At 35.4% G+C, this 22,772-nt stretch overlaps 1 pseudogene; it reads right to left on the bottom strand.

Annotated features, from left to right (window-relative positions):
- Positions 1 to 3,320: 3,320 nt before the first annotated feature.
- LOC121391664 lies at positions 3,321 to 22,574 on the bottom strand (annotated as a pseudogene).
- Positions 22,575 to 22,772: the final 198 nt, after the last annotated feature.

The raw sequence follows: 22,772 nt of genomic DNA on the forward strand, positions 1-22,772 counted from the left end.
TACTGAACTCATCTAGAGAAAGAAGGACAGCATTAGTAATCACTCCCTGTCAATTTTACTCCAGTCTGTGTACACTCTATAGAAACATTACATTGTGTGAAGTCTTCACAGCTCACTTGTAGTAAACTAATTCAATAACTAATGGAACAGTTGAGACTGGATTTTAATAATAGTTCAGACTTTAATACCATTTATGGGTAAGTCTGGTAAAGAAACATAAGCTTTAGTATATGACTTGTTATATACTGATTTAATATAAGTTAGTACTGTAGTAAGATATAGTAAGCAACTTGTTTATTGTTTATAAGAAAAATCAAACATAATATAATGTATTTGATTACATAAATGATTTAGTATACACAACATTATTGATATAGAGATATAAGTGAAAATAACGTGACATTACATTACAAGTCATTGTCTCCAGTTTTAAACAGGGGCCTCCTCTTTATACATGAATTAATTCTGGATTAGTATCTGACACTCTTGGTTCTATTGATGCTTTCCGAGGTAAACTCAGAAAATCTTGATCAGATATTGAACTACTTCGAGAACCTCCTGGTAAAAAAGTTTCTTCTTACAGTAGAGGTGTGGCTTCTGGAGGAGGGTGACCTCAGGACAACTATTTAATCGATGTTTAGGGAATGTTTGAGCAAGGGGTACATCTGTACTACATTCAGGTGCTACTTTGATGACTCCCTCTGGAATTGGTTTCAGAACCATGTCTTGAAGTAAGGGTAGGTCTCTATTATATTCTTGTACTATTTGATTTGACTCCCTCCAGCGTCAGTTTCAGAAACTACGACGAGTGCTAATAATAGTGTTCTCTCCTTCAGCAGAGGGTGTGGTCATTTCGGCCAATGTAATAAGTGTATAACAACTAGACACTGCATGTGTGTTTGCAAAATTGGACAGGGGGTTGACGTCTCGACTAATGCTCAATATATTATCACAACTAGTACTTCGTCCACTTCCTTGATGAATGGGTGTGGTTTCTTCATTGATGTATGGTACTACATCCATTGTGGCTCTGTGAGGTGCTGAATATGGTCGTACTTGATTCCGTCTAGACAATCGTTGATTTCGTCTCATTTCTGCATAACGAGAGGAACTCCTCGTCAATAGATAATAGTGGGTTGACACCCAAGACTTTGTCGTGTCCTTTGTTGGCAACAAGACCAGCGAGTTTTTGTATAGGACCCTGGATGATAATGCATCAACATGTCTTGATTGAAATAGCATGCTATAGAATGAGAAAGAGAATAACATATTAACAGAATATAGTATTATTTTGTGAGTAAATTATTCATAGTTAGGGATTATCTAGTAGTCAAAGCTATAGTCCTGCACTTTTAGATAAATATGTAGCAACATGAACATGTTAATTTACACAAGGGGATATGTAACAGGACAGTCAGGACTCAGTGACGTGGGAACAAACTTAATCTCAAGAGGAAAGCTAACACATAGGCACACGTCATTCTTATTGATATGAACATACCGAAACCCTAACATCATATCCTAGAAGTTGAGTTCATTTTTATCTAGCTACTGTTTCAGGAAATAATTATAACAAATCTCATATCCTCAATACATATATGACTTCAATACATTTCATCACTACACTATACTACATGAGACAGTACAGTATATAAACAGCATATGTTCTTTTATCACAATATTTTATTGCATACCTTGTCTGATAGAGACACCCAGTCAGTACACTCCTCTCTGTCTCTTCCAGTAACATACAATGTCACAAATCCATGCTTCTTTTGTCTGGTAAATAACCTATGATATAATAAACTATTTTAATTAAGGGACACTACATTCTTGTAATAGATACTAACAAGTGATACCAAAGTAGGTAAAAGAAATCAAAAGATGTCCAACAAATGTCATTTAATGTTTAACGACAAGACTCTGAGTGTCATGACACACACAGAGTCCTGTGTAGTGAATTGAGATCACATACTTCCCACCAAAAATTACTACAACGCATGTTTTATGTAGAGTTGTCACTATGGAGAATTCCATAGTGAAGTAGCCCTACTTCAAACCATTTGAACAGCTGTATTGTAGACAATATTTCAACTATTTTAATTTATTTGGCACAAGTTATACATTGTAATGTTAACAAAATTAACACTCCTACTCTATGAGGACGTCATTATGACAACTTCTAATGTGTGAGTCATCATGACTTTTGATAAAGAAGATAGTAATATACATAGTGTGGTAATGTCCAATTAGTGGGAAAACAGTTGATATTTAGAGTTAACACTAGTCTCATTCCTACCTCTATGTCTAGGAACATGACTATGCAGAAATGAGTAATTTTCAGTTTATATTTTACCTGCATTGTATTGCTAAGCTGAAATGCACCATTGTCAACAAATTCAACAGCTTTGATACATTCAATTGGAATACGACCTTTAATGTTGCCAATACGCTGTTAGGGAGAGAGAAGATTGTGTTAATGATCATCACTTTGAAGTAACATGATAATATGACTGTATTCACACTTCAAATAAACGGCTATAATGATAATTGAAAATATAAATTTAAAAAATTATAATAAATAATGGATACTCTTTAAAAATTAACAATAATACAACAAGGAGGGCATCATAATTATATTTACCTGTATTTTCTTATTTAAACATTAGTACTATATTCTAGTACAGCTGTTTAGGTAAGTTACTTTGTCAATATGAACTTACATCTAGTGTTCCAGCGTAGTAGGAGAGAGCTTGATCAGTGAGAATGAATACTCTATGGCGGTAGTTTCGGTTTAGTAAATCGTCTCAGTCCTTGCGACCTCTTCCATAATCCTGCTATTTTGACAGTTGGACTGTAACTAGAACAACACGATAGTCGATCTCCTCGACTACCCGTCTCCCTCCATCACTGTGACATTAGGATAATCAGACATTCTCGCTTGCTCGTCTTCGAAGATTAGAACTGCCAAAAATGAAGCAGTCACTGCCCTTTTCTAGAAACGTGTCCTTACGAAATCATAAATGATAATTTCATTGCAACAAATTATCGACCACGTGGTCACCAGATTTAACTTGTGTCGATAAGAGTAACCTTATATAAATAAAATGAGGTGACCTGATTAAAAGAAATAAATTATTCACTAAAGTCCATTACAAATCGACCAGCTGAAAAAAGCCATATTACACGCCATTATAGATATTATGTCTGTAGATTTAATTCTTAAATGTTAATTGATTTAAATTGGTATATATAACAACATGTAATGTCTAACAATATCCAATTAACTATAAGATAATAAAAGATCAAAGTCTATTAGATCATTGATGACTTGTCAGCAAGTCTCTTCTCTTCTCTCTCTTGGATTGTTCCAGCGTCAAAAGAGCATACCCAATCTGCTCTTCCTAATAAGATATACAAGTACATATGGATTACCATGACGATATACATAGGATATGTGGAATAACTGCTGTGAACAACACACACACCCATCCTCAAAGACAGTTATATTAACTCAATGTTGTTGAACAAATGTTACTGACAATGATGCAAAGAACAGTATTATATCATAATATTTGGAGACAGTGTAGATGTCTTTATTTACTATTTCATTGACTTGTTATTTCTATAAAATAATTAGATGTAATATTATCAAAGAGGCTCATTCTCTCCTAGTACATTTATATCCAGAATGATATGGTTGAAAATATAGAGAGAATACAACAGAGAGAGAGAGAGAGAGAGACTGACTTGATTAAAAGGTTGTGCCATTTGACGTAGAAATCTCTTACAAATCTAAAAAATATGAGATGAACACACTCACTATTGGTTGTGTTTGATTGCATACAATATTTGTATGTGTACAATCAATATGAGTGATGTTGGTTTGGATAGAAGTATAGAAAGATGGCCAGCCACTCCTCAATATGGTGGGTGAAAGGTTAGTAAAACATAATCAAAAGGAGGCCTTATTAACAATACAGAAAAGTCTAAGTGTTAGTCCTTCTTTAGCATGACAGTCCTTGTGCTATTGTGTATAGGAAGGTCAGTTATGACGTAAATGTCATATGGTGTTATTGAAATGTCAAAGTATCATATAGTATATAGTATATATATTGTGTGTGTGTGTGTGTGTGTGTGGTGTATGTGTGTGTGGGTATGATAACAATGAAAGACATAGAAAGAATAACTTAACAGAATTAATAAACTGAAAGTCATCAAATACAAACATGTATAGAGTTGTCAAATTCTAAGAGAGTTCATCATATCAATATTACTCTCATAACATTTGTTAAACATTGTGTATGTTTTAACTTAACTTCTTAGTATGTAAAATTCCCCAATTAATTCTGTCCATTAATTTACTAAGGTGCAGTACAAATATCAATTAATAGAGGGAAATGAAATTATCCAGCTGGACAAGTACAAGAATGTTATTTGAATGCGTGTACAAAAAAGATTTTAGTTTATTCGACTTACATGAACTGCTTCTTCAGTTGAGAGGTTACATACAGAATCTGGTAGGTGTTTCCTATTGTGAAGAAAATAAAAAGACTTATATAAACATAGTCCCATATTCTTATTGTTGATAAAGCATTTGATTACATAGCAGTTTATTCAATTAATGTATAACATTCCTTATTTGGTAGTGTTTTGCAACATTATCTTATGCTGAGTAATGACTTGGTACATGTACATGTATATGTACATCATATGTTACATGTACCTGTATCCATCGTGGTAACTTCCCTCTTTTATCATAGCGACCATAACGCTATGTGTGATAAAAATGTGCACATTGAAGTATACATTACACAATAAGTACACAATATCTCTTATGATTATCATGTAGCTACATCATTACTATCATATACTGAGAAAGTTTAAATATGAACAGCAAAAATACATATTCTGGGAACACTTTCAAGATAATACTATCATGTACATGTACCCTTCTTCTGGGAAGGTGATCCCCCTACAAATTCCCCCTATATAAACCACTACATCCCCTACAACCACATACTCCTCCTCATACATTACTTTATAGAAATATTAATGAACACAGCAAATATTGCAGGTGTAGTTTCACCTTATCAGCAAAAAACCATGATACCCATAATCTGTTTTTGCTCTTAGTGCTCTCCCTACACACTGTAGCAAGAGAAAGATCATTGTGAGTTTATTGTCCTATACTACAAACTTGGGCAGAATTTCTCATTGCATCAAAGTTAAGAAATCATTCTCTCTAATTTGGAAGTTGTCCCTCAGGAACTCTAACCTAGCCTATAAGGAAAGAAACACAAATGAGTAATTTTTATCACCCACACATTTACAGTTCACCGGACAAAACATATCATCCTACACATTTTGTTACTACACATCACCATCTGTTATTATAATAATGGTCCTTGCCATGTGTTACTACATGTCTTTGCAATTTGCTACGTAATAAAGAATATAAATGTCACCAGACAGCTGCTTGATAACCATTTTGTATTTTTAAAAATTGTATCTACATAAATAAAGCTTAGAATGATCATATACATTGTCTGTATATAATGGTTTGCCTAGCAACAACTTTTGATAGCTAGAATTTGTGCAGCTAAGCAGTCAATTATCAAAATTACTTTAAGGATGCGACTCTGTGTATAGACATATGGTACGCCTACTATTACAACAGCACGACCATAATGATGATCTATAACAATGAGAAAATTAATTGTATAAACCAGCTGGTATCAAATCAACCAACCAAAATCAACTCCCTCTGATACTTTTCCACGTGCAACTGATAGAAGAATGGCACCTCGGCCATTTTCACAAGCCTGCATGAAAAGAGATATGATAACAATTATGGTATGACCTCTCTGTAATGAACATTTTGGATAATAGAAATTGACAACAACAGTTTCTTGAGACAGGGAGATTTTAATATAAAAACTTAAAGATTAAAGGTCTACAATATCAGGAAGTTGTTCATGAATGACTACACTGTAACCAAGACAATACAACAGAATCTATTACTAGCATGTGTCTCTTTGCATGTGAAGATAATACTGTATTGTCATAGTAACAGGTACAGTTAATATACTGTCACTATTTAAAAAATGTGCATACTTTTCTGTAATTTGCGAGTGCCATATTCATCTCAGCGTTATCAGTAGTTTCAACAAATACAAGTTTATTACGTTGTATTTTAGTCATGAGTCCTTGATCCATCCATTCATGAACTGTCTGTTCCTAGAATTACAAGAGAGGGAGTAAACATATTGTAGCAGCTGGTAGCATAACATATATGGCAACTAGAGTGCACCATGTATTCATAACTTGGAAAAAATACTACAACACCATCTGGCACTATGTAAGAGAGGTCAACCATGAGGTTTCCATAGTTACGGACACAGCTATAACAAAGCAAGAGAGTTAATGGAATTTGTTAGCGGAACTCACCTGAATCAGCTCTCTCCTCAAAATTTGGTTGTAATTGAAACCTGATCATTCCCCCCTCCCTACCACCTATAAATAAATAAAAAAATATTATCCTTTTAAATTTTTCCATTATTTACAATAGGACAAATACAAGGTCTAGTAAGACTCATTCCATACGAGCTTAAGAGGGCAGGTTGGAACCTTAAAAGACGAGGGTACATATCTAAAGGTGAAATAGTCTGTAGAGAAAGGATACATTAAGTCGAGATGTTATATGGCTTACAGCTGAAGTAGAATGACAGTGAAGTAATGATCAAAGACAGGCTTAATGGCAATACTAGCATCCATACAGCTATGGAATGGATTGATGGATGGTTGGTTTGGAGTGTATGAATAAATAGTGACAAATGGAGCTAGTTATTATCAGATTGTACCTGAAATGTAACATAGGGTTAAAAATTGTGGGAGCACGATCATCAAATGGTTCATAATAAGACTAAAGCCTAGGGAGGTACGTGAGCACATTATCTAATGGAAATAATAAACCTTCAGTGTATGTTGAAACTAATGTAGCAAAGTTAGCTACTTTAGTAACAGCAGAATAGTCTGCTAATTCTAGTAATTGCAAAGTTTGTAACATTAGATGTAATCTCTCAGCACAAAATCTAAAAACACAAACAGAGAGAGAGAGAGAGCTAAGGAAGCCAGCTGCACATAATATACCTCAATGGTTTTCTTTCTATACATACTGTGGAATATATATGTTGGAGAAAGAAATTTGGTGTTTCAGCTACAACATGATTAACTCTTAACGACTCTATAACAACACATAATTACATAATAATTATTTTTCTCTAGACTATACTACTTTCAAATATTCTGTGAACCGTTTCAAAAAAAACAAGAAAATGCTCTCCTCTACGAATGCTACCAGGCAAAGCCTCTTGTAAGATATCATCTGGTAGAACTATACAAACTTTATTTTTATAACACAATTGATAGACTTTTTTTACCAGGATTAGCAAGATGTACATCAGCTTCTCTTTCCATCTCTTACTCTTCTTAAACCTTCCACAAGTCGCCGGTATTCTCTTCTTAATGTTTCTTCTCCCATCCTTTAGAGGACAAAGTTAGAATGATATTGCTCCAGTGATATAACTTACTCTCTTAATTTAGTTTGTAAATTATTAATGTTTGTAGCACATTTTTCTAATGTCCTTCGACTGATATCTATACTCATTGACTCAATACACACATTATCTAGAAGACATAAAAAAAAATAAAGAAATTAATACGGTAGACATATTTTACCTATATTGTGTGCTTCATCAAACACTACTACAGATTGTTGTGGTAGACCTTTTGAGACTAATTCTGCAATTTTAGGATCCAAGAGATAATAATAACTATATATACAACGGTTGCATGCATCAATCTACAGAGATAGAAAGTAAATTTTAACAATTTATAATAAGAGCTTTCTTGCTTACTGTATATCTTGCAAGAAAGTATGGACACCATCCTTTAATCCGACCATACTGCTTCAAATCATCCTATATAAAGAGATGGCAACAATAAATTAATGCTCTCTATCTCTCTCAAGAGAACTGTCAATCAGTCGTCATGGTAACTAGAATTATCTGTCGTTACCAAATCATAAACTCCAGCTGGTATTGGTTCTCTTCTGCCATTAGTATCAAATTCCTAGTGGAAAAATGTATAAAAAACTGTTATATTTACAATTATCTCACCTATTATATTATTATATATTATTATTGTTGTTATTATATTGTTGTATTTACTAACCTCAAAGAATTGACACACTGGTATTGATCTATTATTCCTATGTTATCTCTAATAAATGATGCAGTTAATTTAAAACACTCAGTATCCACTTGTTTTCCATCTTGATTGCCCGCAATCTAATTCCCAGAACAATAGCCAGGAACATATTTAATAAACACTCACCATTGGATGAATACATAAATTTTTACGTGAACTAAGAGCCACACCCAAAATATCAGTTTGGAACCTAATTCAGTTTCATAACAAGTAAGAAGAGTACGTAATTCTTTTAATGCCTTTGTAATAAAAATAAACTATTAATTTTATAATTATAATTATAAAATTAATACCTTATTAATCTCTTAACAGTTCGGTGAACAATAAATAAGCTTTTGTACATGATGAGGATGTGCCTACAATATTTGCTTTAAATGGTTAATTAACCTTATTATAAATGGTTAATTAACCTTATTATTAAACTTAATTAATATCATATAATTATGTTTGAGTGCTCTTACTATGTGATATGCAATTATAAGAGCTAACAATGATATTGTTTTTCCTGTACCACAAGGCATTTCCAGAATACAATGACCTGTACAACAAAATCAATGATAATATATTAACAATGTCCCTATAGAAGGGGGTTCCTGGAAATATCACCTTAGCATCTAGGGTTCTTTTGAGATCAAGCATGTAAGAATATTGTTCTGGATAGATATAATCATAGGGAAAGACAACCAGCAACCATCAATGTGATCCTGTAACATGATAGCTAATAAAAATAAATAAACAAAGTACTTACTTCATAATTTGCAAGTTCCACGTGAATTTGGGCGTGGTTAATTAATTTCTAATGATCTTATAAATGCGCATGCGCTGTAGAATTTACCGGGAAATATGGAAGAACAAGAAGAGTTTTATAACTGGAAAAGGTCCAGAGTTACAAGGTAAGATATACACAATTGTATTTCAATAATGTTCTTATATATTTGTACAGCTGTGTCTTTATATACAATATAACAGGTTATAAAACGTATTAAGTTTTGTAGAACTATTTTGCAGCTGTACATTAAAAATGTCATCCGACCAATACGCAATAGTATACTATATCAAACATTTATTGTTTTTATATAGCATTGTTGCGTGAACTCATTGAAGCACAAGATGCAGACAAAATGGCATTACTTGCAGATAGTACCACTCCAACTTTTTTGCAGGCCCTACCCTCGTCTATTCCTGCGTCCTCTCTCACAAACCAGCTTCATGGATCTGGAGTGACACTGTGGAATAAGCGGTCTCATTAAAATCAGCAGCTGCAATATCATTATCACTTAACGCTCAGTGTAAGGATATTAGTGTATGCACCTGTATACATGTACTATCTCCTTATCAGTACGCCATGTTGCTGTGACATTAGTATTTTCTCTGTACTCCTCATGATAATTCAGAGCAGCTACTAAAAAAGCAAATAACAGTACGGTGATGTTTCCATAGCAATAAACCACACCTCTCATTTTATTTTTATAGATGGCTATCAAGACTGGCCGAGCATGGTTAGGTATGTTGGAAATACATTAGAGAGCTAGTATATCTTTGTTATTATAATAGAATGTGATAATCCTTGATGGCAGAAACATCTTTGGAGCTAGCTAATCAGGTCAGATTTAATATCATACTCTATTGATTCCCTATCTGACAACCCTCCAGTGCTGGGAACGTCTTTGTAAAAATTATCCTGTTTCCTCAAATACATCTGAATCTACAAAGTTATTATTTAAAATACTTTTGTTCACAGCTGAAACAGTAATATTTTAATTTTATTATGTTATCGATATTCTTTGTAGTTACTAGGTACTGAACAAGAAGACAAAGGAATAGAATATGTCAAGAAAGCCAGAGATCTGTTATCTACTCAAGACAGAGAGGTATATATAGATTGCTAGCTAGTTATTATAATACATGTTTAATACTTCATTTTTAGATGGGTTATTTTTGTCTGTGTGTTATAATTTTGGTCTTCAGCAAGTCCAATGTGGTAAATATGGTGTGCTGTTACGGCTTAAGTAAGTCTGCATTTTTACCTTATCGCTGTCTGGTTATATCTGCATCTTCGTTATAAAGAGAAAGCTATGATATTGGTCGAGGATGTTCAACAGTTGGAGCTGTTAAACAGGTTATTAAATCCTGCTTTACTTGATGTGATTTTTTGGTATGTTAGGCTCGAACTCTTCGTTTGTTGGCCAATTCATATTTAGAGTGGGATGGTCACACCCACTGGCAAAAAGCACTCAATGCTGTCGGTATGTTTATAGAACAGTGGGCTTATTTTTGGTTTTGGAATAGGACTGGCTAATTCTGAGCACTCTCATCCAGCTGGTTTACTATTGAAATTACTATTCTTTTACAATTCAATACACAAATTGACAGAACAAAAAACAAGGTAATGATATATCATATTAATGATGCACATATCAATTTTTTTTTATTTCCTTACCTCTTTACAGCTCTACAAGAATGTTAGCACATCCTGATCTTACAATAGAGATAGAGTATCTGCAATGAGATTAGCTGCTCAGCATGATCATCAGATCTAGCTCTTTCAGCTTTACAAATCCTAAAACAGAAACTAAAATCTCCATCAGATCAACAAAGTCTACAACGACTTCATTTGGTAATTCGGATGAATTAGTCACTGCTATCTTTATTGAATATAGGAACTATTGTTGGAAGGAGGTCACTTAGATCAAGCAAAGGAATTGATAGAAGATTGTACTTGAAGGTATTTAATATAAGTATTATTTGTGTATTTGTCTCTTTGTTTCTTAGATCATGCAAGTTCTGAGCCTTTAGATACTAAAACAGTACAACTTAATCACCTCATACTTTGGGAACAAGCATCAAAATCATTTGAAGTAATGCCATTTTGGTATTGACATCTATACTAAACATATTTCATAGAAAGGGGATTATATGATGCACTTGAATGGTACAAATATTCATTACTGTTATTTCCAAGTGATGCCACTAGTAACAAAAATATAGCAAAATTACAGGTATTTAATCCTTTAGCTGTTTCTTTTAATATGACATGTCTTTTTTTTTTACTACTTTAGCGTAATTGTTGTATTTGTTATATATATATTTGAAGATCTTAATAAGGTAGATAATTCCCAGCATTTGTGTACCTTCTACATCTTATAGGGACTGGGAAGCTATACAGATAGCTATAAAACAATGATAAAAACTCTGTCCATTCTTATTACTTGCATTCAAAGTATCAGTTTTATTGAAGAAAGAGGAAGAAGGTTAGCAAGTCAATAATAAATAAATAATTTTAGCAGAACTCATAGCCATGCTCTTGCTTTCTTGCAAGCAATGATGGAATGTACCAACGAAAGTGATGATTTGCCTGGTCTCTGGCAATGGCAGCTCAAATGCATTTGAGGCAAGTAACGTTTATAAATATAATCAATATAATTATAGAGTATTTATCTTTAGAATAATGACCGCCAATTAGCAGTACAGGCATTGGCAAAGTGTGGCAAAGAACATCCTTGTAATACACAACAGTTCTTACTGCATTGAGGTAGAAATACTATTATTATCATAATATAGACGATATATTTGTTATTGTATAGGTGTTTAATGAGACTAAAGATGACATTACTAGAGATGATTGTAATGATAAGTGTACGCAGGTTGAATTAAGTATCTGTAAGACATATAGAGTAGAATCTCCTTAGATATACATTCTGGAGGTGTTCTCAGAGCACATATTTGTCAAGTTGATATACTATAGAAAGTGAAACATCCTTTGTATAACTAAGAACTGGATTAGTGAGTAGTTGATTCAAAAACTTTGTAGTTCTCTCTTGCAGTCTATGCTACAGTATACTGAGTTTAGCTGATCAGCGTCTTTCTGAAGGCTCTGGGAGTTTTGATCAAACATCATATCAATCTGAGTTAATGTGGTTTATGAAAATCACTTGGAATATTGCTCTTCAAGCTGGAGATGCTTATTTGGAATGAGAGACAGGCTTTTGATGCTTGTCAAAGGTCAGTCTAGTATTTAATATCACTGTCATTAGATTTCTCAAACCTTGCAGTTTACTCTCCTCCTTCCTACTGACAAAACCACAACAAATCGATAAGACAGTCATTTAATGGCAGCTGCAGCAGCACTCCAATGTGGAGGAGATCAAATAAACAAGAAGAAAAGGTTTTGCTATGAAACAACACAATATTAATAATACTACCATTTTTAATTTTTGTTAGATCCACATTTACAAGCTTTCTTTCTCATGTCCAAAAGTGCAGAGATTTTTGCCAGGGCTTGGATTTACCAGCATCTGATCCCACCTTATCTCTTTTAGTATTGTATGAGTTTGAAGCACAATCAATTCTAGGACTACCAGATGCTATGCAACGTGATGAGCGTGGTCACACCCTCCTCCTGTCCTCAGGTTGAGCCCAAAAACGTATGAACATAGCAGGTGAGGAACAGTTAATATGAAATGTTTATTTTATTATTATAACAGCTTTAGCGGTTCGTACACCTCCCTAAGGAGGGGGAACACGTTTTTTGTACAGAAGGCTTTAAAGATGGCTATTACAATGCATAAACAGCTAATTCATGGATCTGGAGAGACTAAGTAAAATGCATGTACATTACATTATATCTGCTATTACATTGTATTGACAACTAGCATGTGAGAGGAGGGGGCTGGACTGATGTATAAATCCTAGACAACCTGTCTCTTTATTTTGTCTTTTGCAGCCATTGTACACACAGTTTTGGTTCATGATAACTCCTGGTTGGAGAATATATTCATGACATGCAGGAAAGAGCAAGCCTTTGCTGTTCTCGTCTGATCCCCCCCCCCCCCCCCCCCCCCCCCCTCATTCAAATAATGGAATCTAAAGGAAAGGTAAGCCAATATTGTATGAGTTTATATATAATAGCCCCCTACTCCATTTTAGTATCCAGAAATGGAGATAGTCTGGCATATGCAAAGACTTGGGCATACTGGGATACATTTTATATAGGTTTAGTAGTACATATATTCTAAAAGTAGTCTGTACAGGTACAATAATATAGTCCAGACACAAGTTAATATAGTAATTCCCTACTAAACTGTGGTATCAATTTATAGTCTCGATTACCTTTGGTTAGTTAGAGTCTTTATATTCATACTTTTTTTTAACAGTGTGGTTGCGATATAAAAGCAAGGCGAGGCATGGTGTAGGTCTAGGCTATATAGATTTCTTTCTTTGCCCCAGCTACCAGAATCCTACGTTCACAGTCTACCAAGCACCAGGTCAGTAAGCAGCTACCAATACACGTTACTATAAAATAAAAATGATGTCCACAATTGTCATGTAATGTTATATATTTATATGGTATGATCATACATATCTATACCTGAGGACATCTATTGTATTTACATATTATAGATGTCCATCAGTATATACTAAATCCTGGATAAACTGGAAGGTCCCTCAACCAAGTCACCCTTCATGAAACTATACTCACTAACAACAAGTTTTACTATAATGAATCATAAAAATAGTTATCAAAGATGTTTTAAGAACTCCATAGTGAATGATTGTAATATACTATTAACTATTATAGGCACAACTTTAACTAGCTAAACCTCTAATTCTACGGTAAGTTTGTATCTGTTTTAAATACGCCATTAGCAGTACTCAATAGGTGGCATTCGGGATTTTTCATAGAATGTGGGAGGATTGAGCATACACTACTAATTGCTAGATAACGATGAATGTAATAAATGTTTCATTCCGTATTCTGGCCCAGTATTTGTTTTTTTTTCCCACTTGTATAAATCCACCGACAACCAGAATACGCATGTGATAAGGAGACAGATGAAGACAACAGTAATTATTAGAAGGGACACAGGCAGTATCCAAAGAAATGGGAAGAAGAGGAGGGGAGGGAGGTTGGAGAGGCGTCTGGGTAGGAGTTCAAAAAGTCTAGACAGACACCATTTGTCCAACAAACCCATACTGGATGAAATACTCTCCCACCTCCTCCCGGATTCCCTGACTGCAGTGCAGTTTATACTATAAAGAAAAGTACAAAGATAATAACATTCCTTAACACCAATACACAGAATCATCATCAATACATGGCATTAATTAAAATTATTGATCTTGCATAATAAGAGCTCACTTTTTCGAACATTGGAGATTGTTGTAAAACTGTACCCAACCAGCATATGTTGATCTTAACCAAGTGACAGCTACAATCACGAGCAGCTTGTCTGAGCTCAGGGTCATCGGCATTCTCCCATCCCTTAACTAAAAACCACTGAAGAGGTGCCCATGCATTAGGGAAGTCCCCTGTGTTGAGTAGAATCATTTAAAGACCGTAGGTATTCCTCCTGCATATTGCAGTATTCCAAGAGATCTCAGCTGCCCCAATACTATTTTGGGCTACGAGTGACATTGAGACTATTATTAATGCTGTACATAAAATGGTAGTCACACTTGAAGCATAAAATCCAGATAAGTAAGTGCTCTCATCTAATAACCAATCTCTATATATTTGTCCCCACATTTTCACTCCAAAAGAGATTTTCAAAGAGTGTTTTGTCTTCTGATCCAGCATTGGCCATACTTTTTTTTTTTTTTTTTTTTTGCAAGAATATCAGGTGATGACCTACATGCATGAGAAAGATTCCAATATATATCAGGTGAGACAATATAGTAATTATAATAAATACAACTATCTTAATTGTAGCATCACAAGTCACGTGTATGATAAACTATTCTCACCAGCAATGCGATGCATTTTCTCTCTAGTTGTTGTTCATTTGTTATAATTCCTAGTATTGCTCTTCAAATCTACTGGTATTACAGACTTTGCCCTATTAGATGCTAATGTATTTTGGCAAAGGTCCAGTTGTTGAGAATCCAAACCCACGAGAACTAAAATCCCAGCCAGACTCTGCAGCTGATGCTATAGTAGAAACGAGTTGGCTTCGGTTTTCTGTAAAAGAGGTTTAAAGAGATTTTAATTTTAAAGATACTGGTAAAAAATTTAGGGAACATACCAGCAGGCACTTGTTGAACCTGTCATATTGTCTTCTCTATAAGATTCTGTGTCTGTTAAAGAGTTATTGTATGACAATTTTAAAACTTGGAACTGTTTACCTTGGAGTAGTTTATAGAGTTGCATAATGGTTGGTCAGAGCAGTTTCATTGAGCTATAACTACACTTCTATTTGTCCATCCCAAACTGATACTCTTTGTCCAAGAGAAGGCCGCATTTCAGTTTAAAAACGAGTTATCATTTGTTTAACTCATGAATACATTAGAAGACCATCCAAGTTAAGAGAGGAGGTTTGTGTTCTTCTTGTGTAGTATATGCGTCCGCCATTTAGGAACAATCCATATCTATATTTAATTGTTAATAGAAATTTATTAACAGAGAATAGTCTCACTTGTCAATTAGCTCGGCCATCTTACTGATCCTTCCACTGTGCTGTATTTTCATTCCACACAACAACAATCCCTTTATGATCCAGTAACTATCCCTAAATAATTCAGTACAATGGATACCTCTCTTAAAGAGACTCCTCATAGCAGTGATAAATTAAGCTATAAACTATATTTACCAATAATAAAACTCTAAACCGACGCCACCATCCCCAGCAGATATAAAAGGATAAGACACAGAAAGGAGTGAATGACGGGAAGGATATTGCTGAACCTCTGGCTTTAGCTATTCGCATTAAGTTTAATATGATGCTAGAAATTAGTCAAATATAGGTCCCTTTTTTCCAAACTTTCTCCACAAATTATTTTAATCCATAAGCCCAGGCATCTCTAAACTCTTTATTTGTTATAGTAGCAATGAAAGTTGGGCCTGTAAAGATAATGAATAATTGGTAAGTATTAGCATCAAATGATACATCTTATGTTTTATTACTACAGTAATAGCATATATATTTGAAAAGGCTTAGGCAGAGAGGTAATAGGTATGATAGGACATTTTCAGACTTTATGTTTGTCTGGACAACCAATACTAAAAATCCATACAAGCTATATATACAGTACAACAACCCATCAAAATACATCTAATTAGTCACCTAGCAACAGCCAATGAAATAGCTGGAATAAGTCCTCGACAGATGATAATTGGTTGAAGTGAGTCACAGTTGTTGTTTCGATCTTCCAACCAGAGATCTCATCAGCAGACACTGCAGACATACAAAAATCCTAGATATTATTCACCCTCCAGTAAGCTAGTGAGATAGAGCGTCCCACTGTTGAAAAATTATTAACCATGACAGCACGTCAATGGTAGCTAGAGGTAGCCATCGGCCAGCCTATGCGTATATACGCTATGTAGCTTTTCTTTGTTCCAATAATTGTTGAAAATACTAAAAATCAATAAACAAAACCAAGCTATATATACAATACAATTTCACCAATTATTGCAAGAAAAGCTACATAGCTATATGCCATAGGCCATGGCTACCTCTTAGCTACCATCGACGTGCTGTCATGGTTAATAATTTCAACAGTAGGACGCTCTATCTCACTAACTTACTGGAGGGTGAATAATATCTAGGACTTTTTGTATTCTGCCGTGCCGCTGATGAGATCTCCGGTTTAGAAGATTCAAACAACCTTGCTCACTTCAACCAATTATCATCTGTCGAGGAACTCTATTTCCAGCTATTTCATTGGCTGTTGCTATGGACTCTTAGATGTATTTTGATTGGTTGTTGTATTGTATATATGTGCTGGTTTTGTTTATTGATTTTTAGTATTGGTTGTCCTAGAAAATACAGTCCTGAAATGTCCTATCAGGGCATATATACATATATATATACCTATCTTGCCAATCAGGTGGTTCCCATATAGTCAGATCAGAACCAGGTTCATTAACCCAAACATTAACAAATTTTGACAATGTCTCACGTGATCTGTTTGTTAAGTTACCAAAGCAGAAAGAATTGTTTCTGCATTATAAAAAAATATAGGTAAACAAACAGGATAACAGGAATAGTGATACACATTTTAATACAAATTTTTTTTAATCACCTGTTTTAATAAGAACAACATTACTTTAAGAGAATGTACTACAGTATGCACGTGTCATTCATTTGCAAAGACATATAATGCATTACTTAATGCACTCTAATGAGGCATGTGTAGAAATATGTAGTTAGAGTTGTAACCATATCCCTCCATCCTACACATTCCAAATGACTATTATGAACGTCCGGCCCTTTCTCATTGGTCTATTTTATTCCACTATAAGTATATTAAATTGCATTATCATTGTAACCAACAATTTTACCTATACATTAATTATTTTTAGCTGTGTGCATTATACTGACCTGGACTAGCTTTCATTGGTCATATATCAACAAAAGTTTTTGAAACATTAAAACAGCTTGAAGCTGACAGCTTCCAACAGATCACCATACAATAAATTTCACTGTAATATAACAGGAATAGATTACACACACTAAAATGAACTACCAGTAACAAAAATCAAACTGAAGATCCTAAAAGAGAATTACCTATCACATGGTTGTTACAGTCTCTTCACATTTTACTTTTACTAATAGTCCAAATAAAAACAAAATACTTAAACAGAAGATTAACTGTTTTGGCGCTCATTCATGCATTGTTCAGTAATAGTACCACCCTTCAATCTCTAATTAAAGCCTATCGATAATTAATAGTATCAACTTAATTTTAATATTTTTGTGATAAACTGACGTAACATAAAATTGGTGATACAGGAAATTTACAAAGAAATATATAAGCAGAAAGCAAAACTTTTTTCTAAGAATGCACACACTGATAACAGCCAGGTTTATTTCTGTACAAACAATAACATAGGTCTGTTCTCCATCTCTAAGTAATGATCAAATTTTTTCCTGCTGAAGTTAGGTGACCACAACCTCTCCTCAAAGAAAAAATCAAATCACCTTGGCGATATCCTAAATAAATCCATTTTGGTCTGAAAGCTTCCCTCACTCTCCACCTTTGCCATAGCTTGTGAGAGAAGCACTGGTTTGGGGGGGGGGGACTGGTGGGGGGTATTTGATATTCGTACTGATAATCCCATATATCAATATCAAGAGTCTCATTTAATAAGGCATGACTACGTGCTCGTTGCCGGACCTCTTCTGCTTCTCAAACACCAACTGAGACTTTTATTTTCTCTCATTTCTTGCATACGTTGTGCATCTATTTTGTAGGAATGAGGCAGCCTTCTAGCAGAGTCTCTGAAGACTTTGGTTCTCAATTGGCTCAGGAGATGAACTGACAGATATTTCATCGTTCAGATGAATTTCTACTTCTATGGAGATTCCATTGGTCCTGCTATTGATGTCGTCAGAACTGATCTTCAGGAGAAAAAGGGAATAGGGCTTCCTCAATAAGGGGAGCTTCCTCTAATTCTGTTTCTTGCCCCGGTTTTGTACTATCTTCTAGAATATGGGTATCATCTTTGAAGTGAAGGTTCCTTACCACTATTCTAGCCACTGTCTTGTGATTTCAAGGTAATGAGGACTTTCTTGCAGTGTTTCTCATCTGGCGCAAAGTCTCTCCAGAGTAAGCTCCCACAGAATCATCACACCAGATTTGTCCAAACCTGTGTCCTCTTTCTCTTCTTCTGGATCAGGTAATTCTGCAGAATATTTCAGGCAAGGAGACTGGAAACCTTTAGCTCCACTCAACCATACATTTCTCCTTTTGACAAGGCCCTTCGCAAGGAACTGGGATCAAAAATCTCATATACTCTGTATATGGATGCATGTGTAACAGAAGTCTCTTGTTCATGGAACACAAGAATGTGACCTGTTGCCATGCCAACCCATACAGCATCCATTGCAGGAGTCATACACAAGTCATGATGGCATCATGTTTCAGAACAGTCACCTATACCACATCTTTAAGCAAGATTTCACGAACGTCAATATCATACAGGTGAGTTTCGTCTCCAGCATCCCAAGCAGAGAGAGTACTACCTCCAATATGAGAACTCCATACAATACATTTATCTTCATGGTGTTGACATAAGCTAGGTGGCCAATGAAAGCATCCCTTCTCTGACTACGTTTGTATGAGTGCTCCAACTGAAGTGTGTCTAAGTTAAGGTAAAACATAAAACCTAGTGGTGTGACACCCCGACATGTTTTCTTGGTCACAACAATACCATCAATAGCATGCTCTGAGATGTAACGATACTTGGGACGGCAATTTGTTTGAACAGCTCTTTAATCCATATCAAAGGCAAAACAATACCTTCCAATGTCCCAAGGTAGACAACAGTGTCAGAGCAGGTGATACACAGATACAGCATTCTCTCTCATTCGTATATTGTGGACTAGTTCTCGTGAGATCATACTAAGATATCAATCACTCCATACTGCAATACCAGCACGAGACACATACCCATACATGATCCCCACACACGCACAATGCATTGCACTTGGTTTTCTTTAATAAAATTCTTGCTCAACTTTACCATCCTGTTTGTATTATAGATGTTTCCATTCAGCTCCCTCAGATCCATCGCAACATATCCAAAGTTCACTGTTAGTATGACTGGTCACATTAGCTTAAGCATAATCATGAGGCGTGATGGCACATCCTCGTCTCAGTGAGAAACGACTACGAACTGGATGGATCCCCATCACAGACTGGAAAATAACATTTTGAGACTTGACAAACAATTAAATCAGAAGTCTCCGGTCGTTCATCTGGTTTATCATGCCAACAACGCTCCATCAATCGAGTTAGATAAAGTATCCTGTTTTCAGCCATTGGGGTATCAACAATGCTAGGACGATCACCTTGAACAACCTTGTGTCAATTTTTACAGGTTGAACATTGTGAAAAGGATGACGTCGGGCAATCATTTGATAGAGAAGCATACCAAAGAAAAGATGTCAGCTCTATGATTGTATATTGCTTTCTTTTTACCAATGAAAAGGACTTCAGGGAGCATGAAAACTTTCGTTCCTTGGATTCCCAAACACCTACTGGTGAAAGATGGGTAGCAATACCAAAATCAGTCACTTTAGAGTGACAGAGAGAAGCTTCATCTAGTGACCACACAAGAACATTGGCAGCTTTTAAGGTCACGAAAAATAATACCATGCTGATGTAAGAAACGTAAAGCTGCTGCCACTTGGCTGCTATACGGAACATGACCAAACGAGGTGACAGGATTTGACTTCTTCAGAAGATGTCTTTCAAGAGAACCCATTGGTGCTTCCTTCTAAAACTAGAGCCATGGAGAGGATATACACTAACACCAACCAAACACACAAGACAAGGATGATGAGATTTTCTGTAAAACTTTTTGCTTCAGAACGCAACTCATTGAATGCATCTTCATTTCTTGTCAGTATTTTTTAATAGCTACACTCTTTCCTCTACACTTCCCCCGAATATACACTTTACCAAAACCACCTTCTCCAAGGAGAGAATCTTGGTCTTCTTGGTATTTTATCTCATCAGGTTTCAAGAGAAATTCATGCATCTAAATCTTGAAGGAGAAGGTCCGGCATGATGTCTGTTAGAGCAACTTGTGATTCTTGTTGGCATCTCGGTCATAGCCACATTCAATTTGTGGACGATTACTTGTAATGAGGGACATATACTGGTCAATTTTAAACTCAATGGGTTCGAACGACCAGTTTACGACACTCATAACATGGTACTCTCTGTTCAACTCCTTTGTTTGTTGGGGATTCCTCCATCCAGGATACCATTCATGAATTAAACTAAGAATAATATCAACTAGCTGGCAAATTACTTTTGTACCCTTTCCTGTTGGTGAAGACATTATGATAATACCATCTCGTTTTTTGGTTTTGGTGTACACTTTCGATTGTTTTAATGATTCGATAGCAAAAGAGACATCAGGTCCTTGATAGACAATTCCCTCTTTCCAATATCTAAGTTTGAATTGACTTCGATCAAGAGGTTCGTCATATCCTTCTCCCACAATGATCTTTTGATGTTTGGCAAAAGAAATGAACCTCACTGGATGGAGATTGCATTGGAGAACTAATACTAACTTGTTGTGCTTGTTTCATCATTATACTGGAATTGCTACTTTCAGGTTCTGGGTCTCCCTTACCATCAGATGGATCGTCAGGTTGATCTGCGAGAGCATCCAGAGCTTGACATACTTTGGAACAGTGTGCATTACTCGAGAATAAGTCGACTCCAAAATCCTGGTGGTGTAGGTGAACTGAAAATAATAAAACGAAAATATAATGGTGCTAATTTATCATCTGGTATATGTCCAGCATCATCTGGTCGCTCATCAGGTACATTGAAGAAAAAGATACGACGATTATCCAAAGGTAGGGCGATCTCAAATCGATCAAGAAGGGTCAAATATCGCTCAAAATACTGCCAAGGAAACCTAGGATCACGAAATAGAAAAGGCACATCTCGACTGTGAAGGATTCCATTCTTTACAAATGGATTTCGTTGTTCTCGAACAGTACAATTTCAGACATCATTTTACACAGCCATCGTGGATCTATGAAGTAGAGCTCATTGATACGATTACTCCTATCATCATAGTGAAGTATTGTGCCCACTTCATTCAAAAACAAAGTGGCTGTCCGTAACTCATCATCACTACAAATGTCAGGCAGTTTTAATTCCTGCACAAGATTTTTGAATTGCTCCACATGCATCACTGGATCTTTGTTTCCTTTGTGGACTTCTTCTTGCACTTTTTCTAATTCCTTGTTTAGCTGGAAGTAGCTGGCAGGTATCTCCTGTCCCATTACAGGGATACTTCCTTTTCCTTTATACTCAGAAGCTTGATTGTATATAGCTTCACGTAGGGTACCAATGTTCTCCAGACGGTTCATCAATCCCACAGCAAGCACCTCAGGAATAACTAACTTATTCTGATAATCTGATGCTAGTTCTGCCACCTTTCCCAGAAGTTCATCAACCATAGGTCGTTCCCCTTCCTCTACTTCATCTAAGTGGGAACCAACAATAAGGACACAAGAACGAGGTGCTCTCAAAGCAATATTATCAAGCCAGGGCTTTAGCTCAGCAATGCCCTTTTCACCATGCTTCACATTCCAGAGGAGAAGGTACATAGAGCGCTCTGATAAGAAACACTGGTGAGTGGCATAATACTCTTCCTGTCCTCCAAAATCCCCAAATGCTAAATTGATACTTCTTCCTCCAAGTCCTCCAGCGTAATGCCATTCACTTACATCTACACCGACTGTAGACTGATTTATACCAACATCCAAACCTTGGAGTCGAGCCACAAGTGTTGTCTTTCCACGATCCTGTTTTCCAACCAACATAAGCTTCATTCGGTAAAAACTTGCGTGCAGAAACGGAGTTTGCTGTTTAAGTAGCGGATGCAATCTCGTGCATCTTTCTGAATATTTCTTGGAGGGTCACTCAAAATCTTTGAGGCCTTCTGTGAGGAGTTTGTTTAAGTTTGAAAAAGACGTCCCATCTCCACAGGGCAGTGAAAGAATATCAGGATTATAACTAATATTAAGATA

Source organism: Gigantopelta aegis, unplaced genomic scaffold (assembly GCF_016097555.1).
Source record: "Gigantopelta aegis isolate Gae_Host unplaced genomic scaffold, Gae_host_genome ctg2786_pilon_pilon, whole genome shotgun sequence".
NCBI classification, from domain to species: Eukaryota; Metazoa; Mollusca; class Gastropoda; order Neomphalida; family Peltospiridae; genus Gigantopelta; species Gigantopelta aegis.